Consider the following 25,715-nt stretch of genomic DNA (forward strand, 5'->3'; position numbering starts at 1 on the left):
TGGCTCAGTCAGTTAAGTGTCTGACTCTTGGTTTCAGCTCAGGTCATGATCAAGCCCTGTGTCACATCAGGCTCTGCATTGGTGGCACAGAGCCTGCTTGGGATTCTCTGTTTTCCTCTCTCTCTGTGCCTCTCCTGTGTGGTACATGTGCTCTCTAAAATAAATAAATAAATAAATAAATAAATAAATAAATAAATAAATAAATAAATAAATAAATAAACAAACAAACAAACAAACAAACTAACTAACTAACTAACTAACTTTAAAAAATAAATGTTCAGGGGCACCTGGGTGGCTCAGTTGGTAAGTGTCCGACTTCAGCTCAGGTCATGATCTCGTGTTTCGTGAGTTTAAGCCCTGCATTGGGCTCTGTGCTGACAGCTCAGAGCCTGGAGCCTGCTTCAGATTCTGTGTTTCCCTCTCTCTCTGTTCCTCCGCCACTCACACTCTGTCTCTCTCTCAAAAATAAATAAACATTAAAAAAATTTTTTAATAAATAAATATTCAATTACATTAAAATGTTAAATAAAGCTAAAGTTGTATACTATTTATTTATTCATGGATTTTATTACTTTCTTCACTGTCTCTCAAGGTCCTTCTGTCTTCTGTTCTGTCTTTTTAAGAACACACTCTGAAATCAATTGGAGTGACAAAAGCCCAACCTTCATTAAATCAACCCTGCCAATTCAATTCCACTCAACTGGCCAATAGACCCATCACTTGATCTGTAATTTTACTCTCTCCTCCGTTTCCTCCCTCTCTTTCACTTTCTATCTTCTGTTTTTACCCCTTCCAGATGAATAATTTCTCCTAAGCATGAAAACATGATCTCTTCTATCTCTAAAAGTATTTTTCCACTCTATATCCTCTCCTGTTGTTAATTAGTTTATTTCTCCTCGTTCTTTTCTCCTCTTTAGATCAAGAACATAGAAGTCATCTATGCTTATGAATCCAATTCTCTTTATTCATGCTCTCTTGAATCTTCTTTGGTCAATTTTCCTTTATACCACTCAACCTAAAGTGTTCTGGTCAAGGTCACAAGTGGCTTCCATGTTGGTGATTACAGATGTTAATTCTCAGTGTTCATCTCAGTATTCATTAGAACTAACCAATAGCAGAATTTAACATAGTTGATTTTTACCTCCATTTTAAGATAATCTTTTAATTTGACTTTTATAACACCACATCTCTGGTGTTAAGACAGACATGTTTGCCCGGGTATAGTCAGAAACATATGCATTATTTCTAGAGAGGTTAAAATTAATGACAAAACTTACTAAAATGCTATGTTTTGATTGTCACAATTCATTAGTAATACTTTCCTTAAAAATTATATATTTATTTATATATTTCTATTTTGCTATGCTGATGTTTAAGAATGTTAATAATTTATAATCTTTAAGTCAGCTCCTTCTCAGCCTTGACTCACAGAGACTCAGCTTACAAGCCTTTTTTACTCAGAGTAATCTTGTGATAATTCAGAATTGTTTGAGCTCTTCTCCAGAGTGATTTGTATCTCCAAACCCTGGGGATTCTGCACATTTTTAAATGTGGATTCAAATAAGAGTGATGCATGTAAAGATGAAGAAACAAGTCATGAAGTACTTCAGTTCTGTTATTCTGTGTTACAATGGGATTTTTAACTTGTGTATAGAATTTAAAACAGTGAAATAGTGACTAAACCTCAACATGTTTTTGTTTGCTACATGTGAGTTTTAGGTCGTAAGTGAAAGAGTCTACAGAATCCAAATAATATCTTTAAAGTTGGATTTAGTCTTTTTTAAAATGTTTATTTATTTATTTTGAGAGAAAGAGAGAGGGAGAGAGAGAGAGAGAGAAAAAAAAAAGAACAAGCAGGGGAGGGGCAGACTGAGAGGGAGAGAATCCCAAGCAGGGTCCATGCTGTCAGTGCAGAGCCTGATGCAGGACTTGATTTCACAAACCATGAGATCATGATCTGAGCCAAAATCGAGAGTAGGATGCTTAACCAACTGAACCACGAAGGTGCCCCACAATTTCATCTTATTTTAGTTGTTATTTGTTTTAAAAGTAAGACATGAATTAAGAAAATAGAAATTGCATTATTATAAATTACTGTGCTATACCAATGTGTCTTCCTTATTTAAAAGAAGTTATTAAAATTACTAATCTATTTCACTATTTATACCATAAAATTATGTTTTATGTTTTACTTTTTATTGAAATTTATTACTTAAACAATGGAATTTAATATCTCTAGGAGTGCAAAATCAAGATGACAGCAGGGTTGGTTCCTTTTTAATTTTTTTCAATGTTTATTTAGTTTTTAGAGAGAGAGAGAGACAGAGTGTGAGCTGGAGAGGGGCTGAGAGAGAGGGAGACACAGAATCTGAAGCAGCCTCCAGGGTCCAAGCTGTCAGCACAGAACCTGACACAGGGCTCGAACTCATGAACTGCAAGATCATGACCTGAGCAGAGGTCAGATGCTTATAAACAGAATGAACCACCCAGGAGCCCCAGGTTAGTTCTTTCTGAGGGCTATGAGGGAAATCTCTGTTTCAGGCCTCCTAGAGGACATGTCATGTCATCTGCATACAAAGATAATTTTATGCCTTCTTCCCCGATTTGTATACATCGCTTATACCATTTTCTTGTCTTATTGCATTATCAAAAATTTCAGTATGATGTTGAAAAAGTGGTAAGAGGGGATATCCTTACCTTGTACCTGAAATGAGAAAATCTACATGACTGTGAATATGGTGATACTTTTTTGGATATAACACAAAAGGCACAATCCATAAAAGAAATAGCTGGTAAGTTGGGTTTCATTAAAGTTAAAAACTTCTATTATATGAAAGACAATGTCAATAGAAGTAGAAGACAAGACAAGACTGGGAGAAGATATCTGCACAAGATATTTCAGATAAAAAACTGTACCCAAATATGTAAGGAACTCAAAATTCAACAATAAGGAAACAAGCAACTCAAAAACAGGCCAAAGACCTTCACAGACACCTCATCAAAGATGTACAGATGGGAAACAAGCATATGAAAAGATGGTCCCCATAATATGTCATCATGGAAATGCAAATTACAACAATGAGAGACACAACTATATACCCACTGGAACGGCCAAAACCCAGAACACTGGCAACACCAATGGATGTAGGACAAAAGAAACTCTCTCTACAGCTGCTCTGGAAGACAGTTGGGTGGTTTCTTACAACTAAACATACTCTTACCACACTCTTTGGCATCTACCCAAAGGATGTGCAAACCTGTTTCCAGAGAAAAACCTGCAGCTCTGTTGAGACTAGGCCAAAAGGGTAAGAGTGTAAGAAAGAAGGCCAGTTGTATTAATTTAATGAAATATTAAATTTCTGTAAGATTATGGTCTAAGTCACCATCATCTCCTGTTTGAATATTTCATTAAATTAATACAACTGGTCTCCTTTCTTATACTCTTACCCTTTTGGCCAAGTCTCAACAGAGCTGCCAAAGTAATGTTTAAAACATTAGACATACATGATATTTCTTTCTCAAAACATTCTAATGTTTTCCCATTTTCCTTATAGTAAAAGCCATTGTCCTTAAATTACAATGGGCTTCAGGGTCCTGGGATGTCTATTCCTTATTGCTTTCCTCTCTCTTCTGAACTGCTCTCACTGCCATTTACCCAGTTTCACATCCATGTATATCTTTACTTATCCTGAACATATCAGGAATGCCCTCTCCTTAGGGATTTTGCCTCTGGTATTTAATATTTTACATTTTTTTCTCCAGAGATCCAAATATTTTCTTCCCTCTCTGTTTTTAATGAGATTTCTATAACTAATCTATTGAGAACTATAATATTTCCTTCAAACCCTGTTGCTACAACAATGCCCTAATTTATTACTCCTCTATATTTTATGTAGCACTGATTTACCATACAGCTTATATATGTGTGTGTGTGTGTGTGTGTGTGCGCATTTTTACATAGTTGTATCTTTGCAACAGCTTTGCTAACCTCTAGTAAATGAACACTTCAGGAAGACTTTTGCCTGTTTTTTAAATTCCTTTATCTGCAAGGATTTAAATGGCACATTGTAAGTGCTTAATGAATACCACTGAATGAGTTGGGGAAAAATGTGAATTTAGAAACAACATTAAAATTTTGAATAGATCTCAGTTTGTCATACACACACACACACACACACACACACACACACACACACACACACAGGGATTCTAGTTAAAGTAACACCAGCTGCTACAACAGATACATCTGAATTATCAGTAGCTAAACTTAAAAAGTAATCGTTTGATAAATGCGTTCTAAGTCAGCAATTCTCCAAATGATGACTCAAAAGCTCTGACACCTTCCACAGTGTCAATCAACCATTTTCATTTAACAGTTTCTATGATTATCCTCTAATTGTGCTCATTCTGGGAACATTCTGGGTATTTTAGGTGCTAATTCTTGAATTGGTTTGCCACATTTCCACTCATATTTCATGAGTTAACACTTAATCTGATGGCCACATTACATGTGCTATATATGCCCAGTTTGAAAAGGAACTTTGTTTCATAAAGAAGTAACATTATCTGACACAGAAAATAATGGAATGGACAAAATAAACATAGGGTGTCTGTTTAAATTTGAATATCTAATAATGTACATTATATTCCAGTGTATTATGAAGATATAATTATATAACTGTCTTAAAGGATTTGTAAAAAATTATCTGTGTTTCAGATACATAGTTCTTCTATTTTGCCTATTACATGAAAAACTCAAAGAGTAAATCTTGCCCAACAAAATATGTGAATTATTGCATTTGGTGTTGTTTTACATTTTCCTGGCAAGTGGATTCTTGAAACCAATACAGTGTTATGTTCCTACAGATGGGTTTGCCAACCTGAGCATCTGGTTTTGTAGATTCCACTTTCCACAAAAATTTTTCAGGCTGAGATTCACCCTCAAGAGCACACCTGGAACTCAAAGAACCTTTAGTCTAAACATATATGAAGGCTAAAGAATGAAGCAGAATTAAAAGGTTCATTGACTCAATTTGGGGGGAAATTATTTTGAGTATTCTAAGTATTACAGTAATTATTTAAATTTAGACATTCTATGGCTCCATCTCCCAAATATGTACCACAGAGCAGTAGCTATGTGACATGACCAAGGTGGAAAAAGTTTTGCCCGTGGACAAGATTTCTAGAAAATATCTCATGCAATAGCTCTTCTTCTCTAGGAATATCAAAATAAGAACTACAACAGTGAAGTCACTAAGGTACTGTTCAGTTCAGTTTAGTTGTGTGTGAAAGTATGTGCCTCACTCTATTTTGACCATGAAATGATTTTCTCACATCAATACCTATTGTATTAGTTACCTAGGGCTCCCATAATAAAGTACCATAATTGGGTGTCTTAGAACAACAGAAATTTATGGTCCTACAGTTCTGGAGGCCAGAAATCTAAAATAAAGGTGGTGGCAGGGTATCTTCCTCTGAAATCTATACAAAAAAGGATCTTTTGTTGCCTTTTCCAGCTTCTGGTAACCCCAGAAATTCCTTGGTTTATGGCAGCAAAATTCTAATCTCTGTCTCTAACTTCGTATGTGTCAAAATTTCTCCTTTTAGTCATATTAGATTATAGTCCAACATAATGCCTTCATTTTAGTTTGATTACTTCCATAAAGACCATATTTACAAACAAGATCACATTCTGAGGTATGGGGATTAAAATTTCAGTATATATTTGGGGGCTAGGGTGCACCAGCTAACCCATAACACCTGTTTACATGTTTTCTGAGGAATACAATTTGGCATATATTATGCTAACAATTGCCATCTCTTAACAATTGTAGTGGCAGTGTGTATGTTGTATGCCTTTAAAAAGATATCCTAGGGGCGCCTGGGTGGCTCAGTTGGTTGAGCATCTGACCTCAGCTCAGGTCATGATCTCACAGTCTGTGAGTTCGAGCCCTGTGTCAGACTGTGCTGACAGCTCAGAGCCTGGAGCCTGCTTCGGATTCTGTGTCTCCCTCTCTCTCTGCCCCTCCCCTGCTCATGCTCTGTCTCTCTCTCTGTCTCAAAAATAAATAAAAACATTAAAAAAATTAAAAAAAAGATGTCCTAAAGTTATAAAAATATCAGAGTGAAATACAAACATATTAGGTTAGTAATTGTTCCATAACCACAACTTACCTGCTGTATCCCCATTTCTGTCTACTCAATTGCTAATACCATTACAAAAAGTGGCTCAAATTCGTAACTTGCTGGCAGTTAATTAGCAATATCTATGAAGAATATTAACAACAAAATACATGCCTTTGTGCTATTACTTTCAATATAAGGTTCATACTCTCAACTGTAATACATGAGAAAGTACATAATACTCATTTTAATCTTCATCTTGAGTCAAAGCCTCTCATACACTAGGATATTGACATGTACATTGTGTCACTCATATATTGTCTCATTTTGTGCCTGATTAGCCTAGAACTTTGGTCTATCATATCCTTTCCCCTATGCCTTTTCCCCTACAGCAACATAGGCACATTGAAACCTTAATCATTACTCAAGCCATACTCAATTGCTAATCCTTTCTGTTGCTTTCTTTACTTTTCACCCAGAAAGTGGTAACTGGAGATTTCTTCTTTGGTGGGCTGGTCAGACTACAGCTAGTAGTCAACCTCAGACAGAACACATTTTATATTCTAGTTGTTAATACACAAGATATAATTTTTAAGTCCTGTGGCCATCTTCTTTATCACTGCATGTCCCTGGCCCTGCCTGGACACTAAATGGCTCAGCAATCCCATGAACAAATTGAGGTTATTTAAAGCCCAACAGTTTAGCCTTGAGCTCCAGGAGAAAATTCTCAAATTTACTGTGTCTCATAGTAAATTTACTGTGTCTCATAGTAAATTTACTGTGTCTCATAAATTTTTTTGTGTCTCATAAATTTACTGTGTCTCACACTCACCCACTTTTTAAAACAAATGTTGAATGTTAGGTTCGTGTGCTTGAGATTCTGATTGAGAAGTTCTGTGGTAGGGCCCAAGTTTTTGCATATTTATTAACAAGTAGTCACATCATTCTGGTACAGATGATCTTAGGATACATTTTGGGAAATGAAAGTTGAATGTACAGAAAATCCTCTGTGTTCCACCTAATCATCCCTTCCCCATCCTCCTACCGCTGCTGACAACCACTGACCGTTAACAGTTTATATGTCTATTCTTTCACCAATACCACGCTATCTTGAGCATTATAACTTTATAGTGAGTCTTGAAGGCAGGCAATGCCAGCCCTCCAGTTTTGTTCTCCTTTAATACTATGTTCGATATTCTGGGTCTTGTTTTTCTCTGTATAAACTTTGGAATCAGTTTGTCCATATCCACAAAAATATACTTGCTGGATTTTGATTGGGATTGGGTTGAATCTATAGATCATGTTAGGAAGTATTAATATATTGATAATTTTGAGCCTCCTATCCATGAACATTAAATAAATCTTCACTTATTTAGTTATTCTTTGATTTTGTTCATCAAAGTTTTATAGTTGCAGACACAGAATCTTCTTGCCACTATAATTCCTTCAGGTAAGTCAGGAACTGGACCTGAAGAATTTTTTAGGGGGCACCTGGTTGGCTCAGTTGGTTGAGCGTCTGACTTTTTATTTTGGCTTAGGTCATGATCTTATGGTTCATGAGATCTGGTTCCCATCAGACTCTGTGCTGAAAGAACAGAAACTGCTTGGGATTCTCACTCTTCCTGTCTGTGCCCCTCCCTTGTTTGGGCTCTCTCTCCTTCTCAAAATGAATAAACATAAAAAAAAAGAATTTTTTGGATCTTTTTCTTAAATCTCATATACCAACTCAATACTCTTCTCACTTCATGGGTTATTTTTTCTACTCAACCTTCTGTTTGGGCAGTGCCATTATTTTTTTCTTATATTCTTCCTGCTGCTTTCTACACTTTTTGTCATCACTCTTAGGCTTCGAGGTTAATGAACACGTGGAAATTTGGGAATGGTGGCATGCTCAGAGAGGGCATGGAAGCTCCACATGGTTTCCCCATACCTTGCACTAAGCATCTCTAACTTCTGGCTGTTCCTAAGTTATATCTTCTCATAATACATCAGTAATCTGGTAAGCAAAATGTTTCTCTTAGTTCTGTGAGCTGCTCTAGCAAATTAATGTAATTTGAGGAAAAGGTCATGGAAACCTCGTATTTGTATCTGGTTGGTCAGAAGCATTATAGGCCTAGGCTTGCAACTGGCATCTGAAGTGAGTTGGGGGGAACAGTTTTGTAGGACTGAAACCTTAACTTATGGAAGTGATACCATTTCTGTGTAGAGTGTCAGAATCAAGTTGAACTGTAGGCTGCCAAGCTGGTGTCAGAGCACTGCTTTAGTATTTGTGGGGACCTATCCCCACACGTTGAAACTGGGTCCAGGAGCCCCAAATAAAGGGTAAAATAATATTTCTTATACATTTGTAAGATAATTTAAAATTAGACTTAAACTTGACAACATGGAATACAAATTAATTCAGAAATTGTATTATATACTGCTTATTTTCTATCCATCCAGAAAGAAAAAAAATTATTAACTGTTCAGATCTAATCATTGTTTTATATTTCAGTATACAAATAGGATATCCTAGATTATTTCCACAAATGTTGTAAAGCAATACGTTTTAGAACTCTTCAAAAGTGAGTAGGCCTTTTATTTCTAATGGATTAAATAGCTCTTCTATTGTACACAGAATTTCTACATGCCATCTGGTGTGTGTCACCCTAGATGTATTCTTCAGTTTTATCAGTAACTACTGTTACTATTACCCTTCTTTCAGTCTCAACTGTAGCCCCGTTTGAATGATAAATGAAATGGAAACAGTGGATTTCCGAAAAGTTGCCATGTGCTTTTCAAGAAAAAAAAAAGCTTCAATTTTTATTATAGAGGACATAGTAGCTAAAAAAAAATTAGAAGGATGTGAATACATAAAGACTGAAAGAAAAATGCTTCCAGAGAAAAAAATATGCTGAAGAAACAAAACCAAAACAAAAACAAGCAAACAAAAAGGGTGGGCCTAACTCAACAAACTGCTAAAGAATAATAGAATTTAGGGAGAAAAATGGAGGTAATACAATTTTCGAGTTGGAGAAAAAGAAGTAATTATAGGTATTTAATAGAGAATCAGGGAGTACAAGTCATTAGGTTGAGGATTCTCCTATATGATGATTTCACTGTTCTGTATGCTGTAGGACATAATACTAGTTGTTGCAAGTGATAGATCGAAAGGGAAAGTAGGATACCTACAAGCAAGGATGTTTCTCTATAGCAAGTTTGGGTAACAGGAAATGTAGCTGCACCAAGGCAAATATAGTACAGATATTGAGGATTCATTTGAAATTGACTACCACATATATTTGTAGTTGCAACACTGTGCAGTTTTGTTGTATTTTGCAGTTGTACTTGCCAGCTGTGCAGGTGTGGGGAAGCTGAATACCTGGACTGATCCAGAACTGTAAATATGTAAGGAATAGGATAGAAGAACTTGAGAAAACACACAAGAGAGTGTTTAATAAAATATATCACGGTTAGATAAGGAAGAAAGATGAGAATAAGGAGGGAACTTGTAAAAGAGACTAAGATAGAAGCATAGTAAGGGGTGGTTGGGATGAGATCAGAGGGTAGCTGAAGTTGGGACGAAGGGAGGTACTGGAGCAGGCAAGCAAGGGTTGTTGTCACAGAGGAGGAATTAAGGCTGAGACAACAAACAATCCCTCCACAAAACAATGCCCAGTTGTGGCCATGGAATTTGTTCTAATCATTGGGTTTGAAACATATAGTCTTTAATAATCTTTACATTTCTGATATTATTTTAGAATCACATTCTCTGCAGAGAATAAACAGACATTTGTTCAGAAGTTATATGAAAAATGGTGTTCAGAGACTGGGAAAATTTGCCCTGTTCCCAGGTTGATACTTTCTTGGAGAAATATTTTCCTTAAGCTGTGAAAGAGCTTGCACTGTTCCCTATGCCATGAAGAATGCCGCACGTATCACTCCAAACCCGGAGTACCTAAATCTCTCTGTTGTGCCTCCTCCTGCAATTGGAATGTTGACGCACAATGCATCAATTTTTAAATTTTTCCTGAAAAGGGGCCACACACCTAAATAAGAATATAAAAGCACTGCAGGGTGAGGCCAGGACAACTTGACCTTCATCATCACATTTAGTCATTGTATGTCTGCACACTCTCTCTCTTATCACTTTTATATCCATACATTAACATCTCTCCAAGCTCCTACTCCATTCTAAAAATTGTCCCATTTCTTCTCCTTCCTCTGAGTGTTATTTCTACCACTCATTTTGTTCCTTAACTCTGTATTTTCTATAAAGCTATTAAAAATTGTTCATTTATGTCTCTTTTCTCAGTGTGCTTTATTATTCTTGGAGACAAAGGACTCATATTTATTTGTGTAGCACCTACCAGAGAAGGAGATTATTAAATGCTTTTAGAATTGAGTTATCATGAGGAGTCGCCAGTAAGTTGGGGGAGCAAGGATGTACAGGGAAGTAGGGCTGCATCTTTAGAGACTAACTTGGTCACCACCCTTTCATTGTCTCCTGTGTTACTTGTCTGCATTATTTATCTGCATTGATGTTCTGCAAAGACAACAGGGAGGAATTCATTACGCTTTCAAAGCAGCACATAGTACTAAAAGTGGTTACAGGTCACCAATTTTTCCATTATTCTTGGGAGCTCTTAATTGTACACACTATTAGTATTGTTTCTTTTCAGGCAATAGAAAAATGAGTCTTCATAAATGCTAAGCATATCAGTCCATAAATGTGCAAATTGTATATGCTGCTTAATGTAGTGTTGCTGATGTAGCCCAACTGGGTTTATGACATACATATTCCTGACTCACTAACGAGGCTGGGAGAAATCTGTAAGTATGTGCTTCTTAGTTCTGCTACTGCCCTTACTGCATGAATAGGGTCATGGCCTTGATGAGGTTTCTTTCTTTATTTATACCAAAGCCTGGTTTTCCAATATATAAGGGGTAAAAGGAGACATCCTTACATGTTTTTATAAAAACTTTTACCAAGCTTAGTATTTCTGTACTTTTTTATAGGAAAATTCAAAGTAAATTGGAAGAACTGAAAACTATTAATATGCACTCATGAGCATCTAGTTGATAATTAGTAATATTCCTATTCAACTGAGTCTCTTATGTATGTTTACCAAATAACAACCTAATTATAAAATCCACCAGGAATGATGTTAACATTTAACAGTCAAGTTAACACTGTTTCAAGAAAGATGTTTTTAGTCATATCATAATTATTACCAATCTCACTAAATATATAGTCATATGCATTTAAAAAGGGTTTTTTTAATGTTTATTTATTTTTGAGAGAGAGAGAGAGAGAGAGAGAGAGAGAGAGAGAGAGAGACAGAACATGAGTGGGGGAGGGGCAGAGAGAGAGGGAGACACAGAATCTGAAGCAGCTGTCAGCACAGAGTCTCACACGGGGCTAGAACTCACAAACTGTGAGATCATGTTCTGAGCCAAAGTTGGACTCTTAACCAACCGAACCACCCAAAGCACCCCATAATCGTATGCATTTCTAATAACACTGTTATTTTCTAAGAAATAAAGGCAAGGGGATATAAGTCATAGTAAATATTTTTAAAAGTAATTCTTAAAATCTAAGTTCTCAATTATGAAACCAATGCCTAAAATAGTATTATCCATGCACCTGAGACTCAATAAATATGTGTTGTCTTGTTGACTGACCACAGCATTTGAGATAAATATTAAGTATGTCTTGAAGCAGCTGCTCATAAAATATAGACAAATTATTGGAATGTTTGAAGGTTAAACTCATTTCCAATAAAATGGAAAGGGTTCATATAAAAAGTAAGATAAGCGATGATTTAAAGTCACTGCTTACCAAGAATTAAGGAATTTCAATGGAAAAAATGGAGAGGTATTTCAGGTGGAAAAAATGAGAATGGTCCTGTGGCTTCCAAAGAAGGAAATTCTTCTTGAGAACACACTTCCTTATGTTTGGAAGAAAAGAGTTTTGTCTGCTCTTGGTTATAAAATATCCCCTCTGTCATTCTTTTAAAAGGCACTGAGTATTCCCAGTTTTCAACCTCATCCACATGAACTACTAGAAAGTATTATCATGATAGAAATAAGGTTTTTTTTTTCTCAGCAACAAACTCATTGAATGCATGCCTTGTTTATCAATGAGGATATAAATGGATATATTTATGGATATAAATTTTTGGATATAAATTTTGGACATAAATTTACGGATATAAATTTACTTCACAAGAAAATAAATATTTTGATCTCAGATAATAATACAGTACAATACTTACAGGAGCTAGTGCAAGGATGGGAATGATAGAGCTATATGCAATTTTGTTGAGAGGATTTTAATTTATAGCAAGCTTAGGCCTAAATCATAATTTAATGATAAACATTATGTGGCATTGCAAATACTTATGTATGTTTCAGCATTTTACCTATTTTCAACAAAGGCAAGTATATAATGAATTATTTCTACCCTTTATCAGTTGTTAAGGATAAAATTCAGGACTTAGATGATCAACATTAAGGGGAATTTTTTAAACAAAACAAAATATAAGAGTAGGCTATTCCTCAGAATGTACCACTTTTCATTTCAAATAAAGTGTTGAATTGATCAACTTGTTCTCATCCAAGTTGCTCCAACCCAACAATATCTAGAGCTCTAAGACTAGAGCCTTATTTTTGTTTTGCAACTGTTTACTTGGATTCTAATTAGTTAACATATAGTGTGATATTGGTTTCAAGGGTAGAATTTAGTGGTTTGTCACTTACAGACATCACCCAGTGCTCATCATAACAAGTGCCCACCTTAAGACCCATCACCCCCCTAGTCCGTCCCCACCCACCTCCCTCCATCAACCCTCAGGTTGTTTACTATTGTTAAGGTTCTCTTATGGTTTGTTTCTCTTCCCCTCCCCCTGCCTTTATTTCTCTTTTCCTCTCCCCATATGTTCATCTGTTTTGTTCCTTACATTCCACATATGAGTGATATCATATGGTATTTGCCTTTCTCTGGACTAGAGCCTTATAAATATTATTAATGCTGCTATCTCACCCAATACTAAGTTAGTTGGTACAGTGGATTTTACCACCAATAAGTATCTTACATTGAGCAATGAGAACAAATAAGAAGCCTATAACTGACATGTAAGAAAGTAAAAGGAAGAGTACCTGGTAAGGGTATGTGAAATAATAAAAGTGTAAGTAGAGACCAGGAAGTTTGTGTGACGGATCATGCTTTGCTGTGATTACTAATGTGACCTTATAAAAATTACTTTCCTCTTTGAGTCTTAGTTTTCTCATCTCTTATATATGCGGGTTACATTAGGTGATCTCTGATCTTTCTTTTGGCTTTTATATCCTTGACTACAACATTAGTCAACAATATACAACTTTATATATCGTATACAGAAACTTAATTTCCTAGCTGTAGAGTAGAGTTAAAAATGTATAATTCCAAATATTGGCCCCAATTATAGGCTTTGAGCCAAGAAGGGAATACAGTCATCATACTACCTTTATAGTTTAAACACATATGACAATTGATAGAGCCTTGGGTAATTTTTCTTCACCTTTTACACCTTCAGTTGCAGACATGACAGGTTAAAAGGGGGGGGGGTGGATTGAGTTCATTTTTTATTCAAATATTTTCAAACAGATTTTACTGGAAAACTTCAATGTTTACTATAGCCTGCCACTATTATCTACATGTCACCTACCAGCATATATCTCAGGAGCAGTACAGCTGCTGAACTGAAGCTGTGGTGTTTCAATAAGGCATATGGACCAGAAAGGGCAACTGAGATATTTTAGGTTAGAAGCAAGAAGGAGCTAATGGGAAAACAAGTTTGAATATTTGTTCTAGAAGGTCATTGGCAATTAATTTTTGAGTCTCATTCTAGTTAATGTAAGAGTATGATAGATAAAACTATTTTCATTTATGATCTAGGTTGTCTTGATTTTTTCCCATAACATCTGTTTTAAGGGAAAATAGTTTATATTTAAAAATGTTTATTCATTTTGAGAGAGAGAGAGAGAGAGAGAGAGAGAGAGCGCATAAGCAACGGAAGGGCAGAAAGTGAGGGAAACAGAGAATCCTAAGCAGGCTTTGCACTGTCAGTGCAGAGCCTGATGCAAGGCCCAAACTCACAAACCGTGAGATCAATGATCCGAGCTAAAATCAAAAGTCCAACACTTAACTGACTGAGCCACTCAGGAGTCCCAGAAAAAAAAAAATAGCTTAGATATTACTATTATCTAACAGCATTATCAAATAATAATAGACAACCTTCATTTACTCAGTATTACTACATATAGGTATATATAATATATTCAATAAGTTATTTCATAGAGAACTGACCATATGAAGATTTTATACATAATTGAATATATATGGACATATATTTAGAGGCAATGGACTACTAAGAACTATGGTTTAGGTCCCTATATTTGTTTTTTCCTATCCAAAAATATATATCTTCTCCAAGTCAGTCATAGGAACCTGGCTGAACCATATAAACATATGTTAATAACTAATATTTAAGAGTCTAGTAAGTCTCAGACCCTGAAATAAGTCCATAGCTAGAACAGCTGGAATTGTATGTACATACACAAAGTTTGTTCTTTCATACTAGCAACCTATTCAGTACACTTTTGGTTTCTGAGGTAAGTATCTCTGCTTGCCAAATGTCCTCCAACTAGAAATTTCCCCAGACTCACTTTTGGTACAGCCAAAATAATCATGGTTCATACCAGTTAACTGACCAAAGATATTTCCTATCTATAGTCATTACTCTGAGAATTCATAATTGTGACTAAGGAATTTCATTTTCAATATGTGCTTGTCTTTTAAAGACAGGAGACATAACAGCCTGTACTGTCATCATGTGGATTTAAAGACAGAAAATCCAGTGCACAGAGTCAGAGTAGAATGAAGCAGATTCTGAGAAAAGTAGAAATGAAGGATGGCAACAGTTTTCTCTTCTTTGGTGTTCTGTACGCTCCCTGCATCCCCACAATAAACTTGATTACCTAGTTTAACTTGATTAACTAGCTTAAGCTAGTTTCTGCTGGTTTCTCTGACTTGTAAATAATCTTCCTGAATAAAAGAAACTTCTAACTAAAATTAAGCATGGTGATTTGGGACTTTATTCTGTTTGGTATAGAGTTACATAGAGGATCCAACCACTGGAGGAAACTGGGTACTCCAATCTCCTTTACCCAATTAACACAGGCTAATCAATTAAGACAGGTTTAAAAAGACATCTAACTGGTAAATCATATGGAGAACAAAAGACATAATCAGTTCCACCTATGGTCCCCACAGCAGAACATTATCTTGGCCCATATGTTCTCTCTCAATGGTTATTAGAGGGATGCCTCCTTTTGGACCAAGGTTTGGACAGAGTCGACAATTTTAATTTTTTTAATAGGAGAAGCAAAATGAGTTGATTTATTCTGAAAGCATTATACAAACAAGTAAGGTATACATTACGACATCCCAAGTCAGTACTAAAAGACAATAGTATTATTGTGATTTCTCCTGAAATTCTTTTTTCAATTCTTTTTTTTTAACTTTCAGTAGTCCATATAACAAAAAGTTATTATACTAGAAGCAATAGTTCACTTCCCATGAGCTTATTTATTCTAAAGCTAACTCCTCAGGCAGTGACCTAATTATTTTATCCATGTTGCTTGAATTTGTTCAGTGAGACAATAACTGAGTACACTAAATACCTCTAGATATTGGTCAGTAGTTGGAATGGCAGGGCACTGCTATTTTGTTTCTTTACTTTCAACACACTTCTAATTCATAGACAGACATCACTTTATCTCTAAAAGCAGAGTTTTAAGTTCTTTTCTTAATGTTTGTTTGTTTGTTTATTTATTTATTTATTTATTTATTTTGAGAGAGAGAAAGAGAGGGAGGGAGCAAGGGGAGGGCCGAGAGAGAGAGAGGGAGAGAAAGAATCCCAGTCAGAGTGCAAAGCCCAGTGCAGGGCTTAAACTCACAAACTGTGAGATCATGACATGAGCTGAAATCAGGAGTCGGACAAATAACTGACTGAACCACCCAGGTGGCCCTTAAGTTCTTAACTGGATAACCAACCACTAACAAAACAAAAATGCAATTTATAACTTCTGAACTTCTGCAGTATATAACTTCTGAACAAAATAGTTTTAAAAATCTATTAATGCAACCTAAAGCTGGAGGAAAAAATAGTGAATGGGGCGCCTGGGTGGCTCAGTTGATTAAGTGTCCGACTTCAGCTCAGGTCATGATCTCATGGTTCATAGGTTCAAGCCCCACAGATAGGCTCTAATTCATAATTAGACTCAGTGTCTGGAAACTGCTTCCAATTCTGTGTCTTCCTCTCTCTCTACCCTCCCCTGCTCATGCTCTGTCTCACTCAAAAGTAAAATAAAAACATTAAAAAAAAAAGAAAAAAGAAGTTAAGGAAAAGTCACAATTTACAAATAATTCTATACATGTATACATTTGTGTATAAAAATCACTAATTACAATAAATGTGAATGGAATATATTCAGTTAATAATGAAAGCTAATACTAAGCACTTCCACAAACTAGTCATGGTTTTAAAGGCTTTAACATAAACTCATTATATAAGTACTCCAAATAAACTCATTATATAAATAATACTCCAAATAAACTCATTATATAAGTACTGTTATTATTCCTATTTGACAAAAGAGAAAGCTTAGATAATTTAAGTAAATTTTCCCAAGGTCACAAAACTGAATCCAGAGAATGCTTTGTTGATCATCATTCTGTTCTCATCAAAATATATATCAAAAATATATTATCAAAAATATAGACAATCACAGGCTTATAAACAACATCCATTGATAGACATTAGGTTGTTTCTGTATTTTGGCTATAGAGAATAATGCTGCAGTAAGCTTGGGAGTGTGGTGTATTTATATAATGGAATACTATCTAGCCATGAGAAAAATGAAATTCAGTCATTTCCAGCAACATGTCTGAGCCTCCAGGACATGCTAAGTGAGAGAAAATGGTGGTTACCAGGGGCTGGGGGGCGGGAAAATGACAGACATGTTTATGGGTACATACTTGTAACCAGTTGGCAAATAAGTCCTGGAGATCAAATACATAGTACAGTGATTATAGACGACAAAACTACTATAAACACTGAATTTTCTAAGTAACTAGATTTTAATCGTTCCCAACGCTAGAAGAAACAATAATTATGTGACACAATAGACGTATTGGCTAACACTACTATGGCGATCATATTGCAATATAAATGTATCAAATCAATATGTTGATAATATTGACACAATATTTTATGTCAGATATAAATTCAATTACAAAATAAGCAGCAAGGTGCTCTTTAAAAGATATACATAAAACAAAACTACTTAGAAACATCGAAATAAGAGATGGAAGAAAATGCATCTAGTAAATTCTAGCAACTAAATGTAGTTAATTCCTGGAACACTGTTTTCCCAGCAACTGACATGATTTGATCTATTAAACATTCTCAGGAATCTATTCCAAAGTCATCTCAAAGAGGCTTGCCATCACACCCTATTTCTTCACCAACTTTATTTTTCCTTATATCAAATATCATTACACAATATTCCAAAACAACCAGTTTTATTTTCATTGTTTATCTCAGTAAATAAGTTAATATAAGTTAGCCCTCCCTTTTTAAAAAAAGAATATTTGCATAAATATAGAAATTAAAGGAATGTTTATAACAGCAACAACAATGCACTAAAATGCTATTAAAATTACTACTAGAAAATTTTTAAAAAAATTTTTTTAAATGTTTGTATTTATTTTTGAAGGAGAGAGAGAAACAGAGCATGAGCAGGGGAGGAACAGAGAGAGAGGGAGAGACAGAATCCGAAGCAGGCTCCAGGCTCTGAGCTGTCAGCACAGAGACTGATGTGGGGCTCGAACCCATGAACTGTGAGATCATGACCTGAACTGAAGTTGGACTCTTAACAGACTGAGCCACCCAGATTCCCCATTACTAGAAATATTTTTAAATAATGCTAATAATTAAAAGGAGAAACTGGCAAATTCACAATCACATTGGGAGATTTTCACACATCTGTCTCAGAGACTGACAGATAAAGCAATTAAACATGAGTAAGGTAATAGAATAGTTGTACAAAAATGTAATGAAATGATTTATTAAATAAAGTCTTAAAATATTAGTGAAGAAACAAAAGGCATTGAACAGAAAATGTGATTTAAAATTTTAAAATTTGATTTTATATGTCTGTATGTGAATACATTAATAGACAGACTGATCCTATACCTGAAATATAGGGGATCCATAGTCTCTTCATGCTTGTTTAATAGGTCACAAAGGGTTTTCACTTAAAAAAAATCTAAAATGGTGCAAATTTCACTCTCTGATTATAAATCAATAAAATTCTTAATAATAAAATAAAACTCAAACCTCTGCCTCAATATACTTAGAAATGAAGAACACACATTTTGTATGCTATGCAAGTCACAAATCTGTACTTCATTCTTTTTGTCGTAGGTATTGCTCTGCTATACTATATAGTATATATATACTATATACTGCTATACTATATATATATATAGTGTATATATATATATGTACACAATATATATATATATACACAGTATACACAGTATATATATATAGTATACTATATATATATATATACTGCCCTGCTCTGCTATTTAATCAAATTTCTACTTTTATTTCTGGCACATGTGGGATACAGCTTCTCATACCATGGAATTGTTACTTTTAACCAACATTAGCTGCTGCTCCATTTGGATGTTATTCATACTAATTATGGTATTTATGTCCTGGTCACAGTCACAAGTACAGATTAAAAGCCCAATATATGAGTAAATGACACCATAATAAAAGATCTGATTTATTTTGGAGGAAATAAAAAGATAGCAGGGGGGATCAAATTGCAGCATATCACCTTGAAGGATACTTAGAGTTCTTGTGAAGTCTCCTAAGTATGTTTATTTTCACACCCTTCAGGAAACTGTACAGAATAGAAAAAAGTGCATAAGGAATAAAACTGACACCTGTGTTTAATAGGGGCTTCCTCTGCTAGTGCTGCCCTCTTAATGCAAGAAGACAGATGAGACACTAAGGTCTAACTTTATTATTTTCTAATCAATATTTTTAGTAAAATTGAATTGAGGAATAAGAAGTAAGTCTTAGGTTACAACTATTTCTCATCTTAGATCCTCTTTTGCTCTATTAATTGGACATCAAAATTATCTCTCTTTTTTCTTCTCTCTCTAAAAAGGCTTAAAAATACCATGTATTTTGATCTGTAATTTAAAATCATCTAAGCAAAATACTGAATTGATTGTTATTCTGAAACCAATACCTGATATAGATGAATACTATAAAACAAGTAGCTTTCTTTATGGCTGGAGCCTAGAAACTACAGTGTCAGCTTTCAGTGAATAAGGGATAATTTGCAATTGCTTAACATGTTACTAACCCTTTTATGGAAGGGGTTTCTACACTGCTTTTAAGACAATGAAAGTTTAGGACTCCCATGTAAACACACATACACACACACACAATTTGCAGGCTTTTCTAGTGTCTAGGATACAGTCAAGTTTATCCATGGGCCCTAGATTAGAGTCTTTGTTAGATGTGAGTCTCATGTTAATATGATATGCTTCTGTTCTCTTAATAGTTTCTTCAAAAATAATAAACAGCTGTTACTAGTTTTACCACTAGTTCTTAATAGTGAAAGTTTCCTAAAGTGACCAAATGATCATGTTTAACATAAAGAGACAGCCAGTTTGTGAATTTGGGTAAGGGGTTTTCATATTATGGAGAACACATTACATTTCACAATGAGAGGTCATACTGAAGAAAACTATATAAATGATGATAATAAGAAAAAAAATAGCACTGCATGTTAATGACACTAGAATAAAAAAAAAGTATTTTTTTAAAGAAAACAAATAGGTGAATCAGAAAGCTTGAATTGAACAATTAAATCCAGTCACTGTATGTTATCATTTATCTGCAGTGTAAAGTCTCATGTATAAAATGAGTTTAGCAAGGGCTTTCTAATAAGATCAAAGATACTGAACAGGCAAATCTCAACTTGGGGAAACAATCGCTGGCTTATTAGTAGCATTTTTATGAGACATGTGTGATAAATTAAACTATTTAACCAGTTTGTTCTGTGTATGTGTAGCATTTTCTAGTGTAGGGCAATGTATTTTTATTTGCTTTTTTGGGGGGATGCATCATATCTATTAAATGATTCTTTGGAACTTATAGAGTTGTAAAATATACTTACATACAATGAGTTACTATGTTTTTAAGTTTGTTTATTTACCTTGAGAGAGAGAGAGAGAGAGAGAGAGAGTGTTGGGGGGAAACAGAGAGAGAGAGAGAGAGTGAAAATCCCAAGCAGGATCCACATTGTCAGTGAGTAGGTCCAACACTGGGCTCAAACTCATGAACTGCGAGATCCTGACTTGAGCTGAAATCAACAGTTGGACACTTAACTGGCTGAGCCACCCAGGTGCCCCTCAGTGAGTTACTAGTTTAGGATATACATTTTCTGTTTTGAAATTAGTTCTGGGTAAAATATTAGGTGCAGTCGTAATTTTAAAATTACTTTGTGTTTGGCATATTCTCTATTATCTGGTTTCAGTGTTGTAATTGATACAACAAAATTGTTTAATAATTATATCATGACCCTTAATTAAAATGTAGGGAACTTAAAATATTAGGTGCAGTCGTAATTTTAAAATTACTTTGTGTTTGGCATATTCTCTATTATCTGGTTTCAGTGTTGTAATTGATACAACAAAATTGTTTAATAATTATATCATGACCCTTAATTAAAATGTAGGGAACTTAGTTTTTGGATATTATCAAAACTAGTGTCTGGACTTATTTTATATAGAATTAACTAAAATACTTATTTGCTTTTTTGATGGTTGAAATATCAGTTTCTTCTGGACATCCTGATTGCTTCCTTAATGAGTGTTTCAGTTTTTAGCTTTTAGGCCTTTAAAAATCTTGTTAAGAATTACTTCTGATAGATAAAAATAATGATTTTGAAAAAATAGTAAAAATGGAAATCATTAGTGAGCCTTCAATTGCTAAAATAATTAAATGCAATAAAATGTTTATTATTCTACATAATATCCAGATGACACAGAGGATTTCGTGAAATTCAACCTAACAGTAATAAAATATGACTGAACAAAGTAGGTCACTATTCTGAAAGTGAAAATGCTTATTCCCTTGATAAAAAAGATGGCATTTATAATTTTTCAGTCTCAAAAGACAATATCAGATTCAGCATGCTAATTAAGAAAAATTATATCAGCTCTGTCTTTAATGGCAATGAATATATGATAGTTGTTTTCATTATCGACTATAATAATAATGTTATAGAAGCAGTATCTACCATGGAAAAGAGTGAAAAGTAAAATTCCCTACCCCTCAATCAATACTACCTGGAGATAATCATTGTCAAAGATTTTTAGTGTAGTTTTTCCTAAATTTTCTGGCAAACGAAATATATGTATAGCTGTATTTTATAAATGATTGAAATAACTGGAATCATCCTGCTTAATCCTGATTTTATGTAAAAATGTAAGAACATTTTATATATAATTTTGAAATCTGATTTTTTAATTAACAGAATATCTTGGAAGATGTTCTATTCCTTTACTTATACCTTACTTTGCATTTATTTTCACACCTGAGCACTGTATTGTCATTATGTAATATATATTTTTTGCTGTTAGAAAAAATCAGATACCATTCATACATATTTGTCTTTACACACCTGTTTTTGACTAGAACTTTTTAAAATTCCTAACAGTGTGATTTCTAGGCAAAGGGGTAGATATGCTCAGATACCCGTTGCTGTCACTAACCTCCTCTCCAAAACTGCTGCATACTTTAGTACTCCCACAAATTGTGAGTGTGTTTCTTTCCTCAGGTACACTGAATAATGAGAAGATTCTTAATATTCCAATTTGACAGATATAAATTCCAGTTACTCTTTCCTATATTTCCTATATAATATTATTTGAGCTTTTTAAAAATTGCTTAACTACTAATGATATTAACCACTTGTGGTCAATATATTTTATAATTCACTCATGCCTAAATCTTGGTAAACTTCTTTGAAACATTTGAACCTTATAGTAAAAATATGAGAGTAGATAATTTAAGCTTTATAAATATTTTCTGATTAAAAATAATACAGAAAATGTAAAACGAGTAATAGAGAAAAACAACCACTATCCATAATTCCAGAAACCAGGTATAACCCCCATTAAATACAGTATATTTCCTACAAGCCATTTCTTCCTTACACACAGCTGGACATTCTTTCTGTCTCTTTTTGTCACATACACCCACACCCACACATATAACTGATATATGTGATTCTGTAATGCAGAGTCATGCTTACTTCATGCTTTGCTTTTTTTTTTTACCCCTGGCATTATTACAATTCCTTAAAAGCTATTTTTAATATATTTACATTACATCCTATGGCTGAATGCTAGTTTCTTTCTTTATTGCTGGACATTTAGCTGGTTTCCAATTATTTACTATAGTAAATAACAGTTATAAATATATTTGATCATATCTGTAAAAATGCACTGCCTATGGTGCTTTATTTAGTATTTGTCATTAGACTGTGCCATATTTTGAAAAGCTGTCTAGCCATGTATCATAGAATAAGCTTACAGCTCTTTTTAGAGTGGGCCTGTCTTGCATAAGTAGGATCTCTGCTAAGGAAAGTGGATATAAAAAGGGGGGTAATCTGGTCTTAGACTGAAGGGAGAACACATTTTTTTGGGAATCACTCTTTGACAATCTCTACTTCAAAAAAACTCAATCATGCTTGAGGGAAGGGAGGACCTTACTGTAGGAAAGTGGAAAGTCAGAGTGAGACATCTCCATAGGCTGTAACTGTAGATAAGTAACGTTTACAAAATAACACATAATAAAGATTTTTATATTACTCTCCATTTATTTCACTTTGGTTGTTCTCTAGAGAGTAAAATTCACCTAGATAGTTTTAGTGCACTCATGGGAAAATGAATGAAGGGTCATACAGCGGGCTTTACGCAAAGATATAAAAGGCAAACAGAGCTTGGCCAAGACCAGACTGGGACTGACTATAGTTTTTAGTAAGATATCATAACTTTGGAGATCAGAAACCAGGATACAGTTCCAGTTACTCTTTCCAATATAGGTTTTTCCTACCTTCCCACATAGACCTGCTCTCTCTGGCTTTAAAATGAGTTCTATTAGAGGTAGGTGCCTGGGTAGGTCAGTCGGTTAAGCAGTTAAGCATACTGCTTTGATTCAGGTCATGATCTCATGGCTTGTGGGTTCAAGCCCCATGTTGGGCTCTGTGCTGACATCTCAGAGCTTAGAGCCTGCTTCAGATTCTTTGTCTCCCTCTCTCTCTGCCCCTCCTCCGCTAATACTCTGTGTCTCTGTTTCTCAAAAATAAATAAACATTAAAAAAATAAAAATAAATAAAATGAGTTATATTAATGTCAATAACACTGTGAATAGTAGCAATAAGAATTAATATTTACTGAGTGCTTAACATTGGCTGAACATGTTCTAAGAATTTTACATATAAAAATTCATTTAATTTTCATGACAAACCTATGAGGTAAACATGATAAATATTTTCATTGTACAAATAAGTTAAGTAAGAAAAAGCAAGTTCAATGTGCTACTTGTGGACACAGTGCTAATCAGTGAAAAAGAGCCTGGATTTGAAACCAAGTGGTGTGCCTTCAGAGACCATGCTCCTAACTACTGATAAACCAGCTGTCAGTATAGGGCAAACACAGATTTTCTTCCAGTAAACAAACTTTAGCTTTCATTTCCAAACTATTTTCTATAGAAATATCACACTGTTTTAGTTTTCCACCTGCAGTGTATTAGATAGCCCATCTCTTTTACCTCTACAAACTGTGTAGTATGCATTTTACCTAATACTTGTCAAATTTGGAATTTGACATTTTATAAGGGTGAGATAGTTTTGATTGCATAAGATTATGAATGATATTACCATATGTATTAATTATTTATAGTTCTTTGATGGATTGGCTGTTCTTTTGTCTGCTTTTTCTTCTCATTTTATATACACTCATTTATGCAGAGGTTAACTTTTAAAAATTGATTTAATTGCAGGCTATCAAAAATGCTTACTGATGTATTAAACTCATTTATATTTTACATGTCAGTATTTTATTTTTTTCCAATATGAATTCGTGGCTTTTTAATTTTTTTGGTAATATGTTTTCTTTCTAATTATAAATATAATACGTATTTATTGATAAAATTTGAAAAAAAGGTAAATATAATTTAGAAAATTTTAAAAGTTATGAATATCACCCAGTACCACCTACTCTAAAAATGTGGTGTATTTTACTCTATTTATATCCACGTATAAACGCATATGTGCATTTATAAAATTCGTATTTTATCCTATAGGAAGCTTTATTTCTTGCACTTTTACTTACAATTATATTATCACTATATACTGTACTTTATTCCTTAAGGTCTGTATACAAATAGATAATGCTTTATTTAATACATTAGCTATTTTGAATATTAGGCTTATTTGTCATTTACACAATAATAAATAATGCAGTGCTAAACATTCTTATTTATATTTATTTAAGGGCATTTATGCTAAGACTATTTCCACTGGATTAGTTCTTAGAGTTTTGAGATCTAAGACCGATTATTTCTAAAACTTTGTATACATATTTTCATATTGCTCTTCAACTTTAAGTGTGTTTCTTAACACACTTATTTCTAAAACTTTGGTTTAGAATCTGAAGCAGTCTCCAGGCTCTGAGCTGTCAGCACAGAGCCCGACGTGGGGCTCCAACCCAGGAGCATGAGTCAGGACCTGAGTGGAAGTCGGACACTTAACCAACTGAGCTACCCATGCACCCTGATCTGTAGGAACTATTTAACGTTAACACTTTATTTATACTTATATCAGATAATATACCATATGTAATATCATACTATAATACATACTAACATTATTTCCAAAATCCTTGCTCATAAGAGTTGTCACTGATTGGGTGGCTTCTTTCGTGCCACTTCTGATCACTTAGTCAACTTTACTAAATTAGTTTCTGGTGTAAATATATAACTGAGGACAAGTTGAATGGTTGACCCTCAGAGAATTATATATTTCAGAGAAGAACCTGAAAAGACATTTTTACCCATTTCACATTAAATGGCACCATGAAGATAAGGGAGAATAAGTTGAAATAACTGTAAAGAGCAAGATTAATGATCATAATTCAGTTCCCTAAATAGACAAATGTAATTTGTACCATTTTCTTATTAATCTTTAGGATTTCACAAATAAAACTGAAAGTAACTATGTAAACTAAGAGTAAATTTAATTTACAATAGCCAAATTATGGAAACAGTCCAATTACCCAACAATAGATGAAAGGATAAAGATGTGGTATATATACACAATGGAATATTATTCAGCCATGAAAAAGAATGAAATCTTGTCATTTGCAGTGATATGGATGGAGCTAGAGAGTATAATGTTAAGCAAATAAG

The sequence above is a fragment of the Neofelis nebulosa genome, chromosome 2 (assembly GCF_028018385.1).
Source record: "Neofelis nebulosa isolate mNeoNeb1 chromosome 2, mNeoNeb1.pri, whole genome shotgun sequence".
Taxonomy (NCBI): domain Eukaryota; kingdom Metazoa; phylum Chordata; class Mammalia; order Carnivora; family Felidae; genus Neofelis; species Neofelis nebulosa.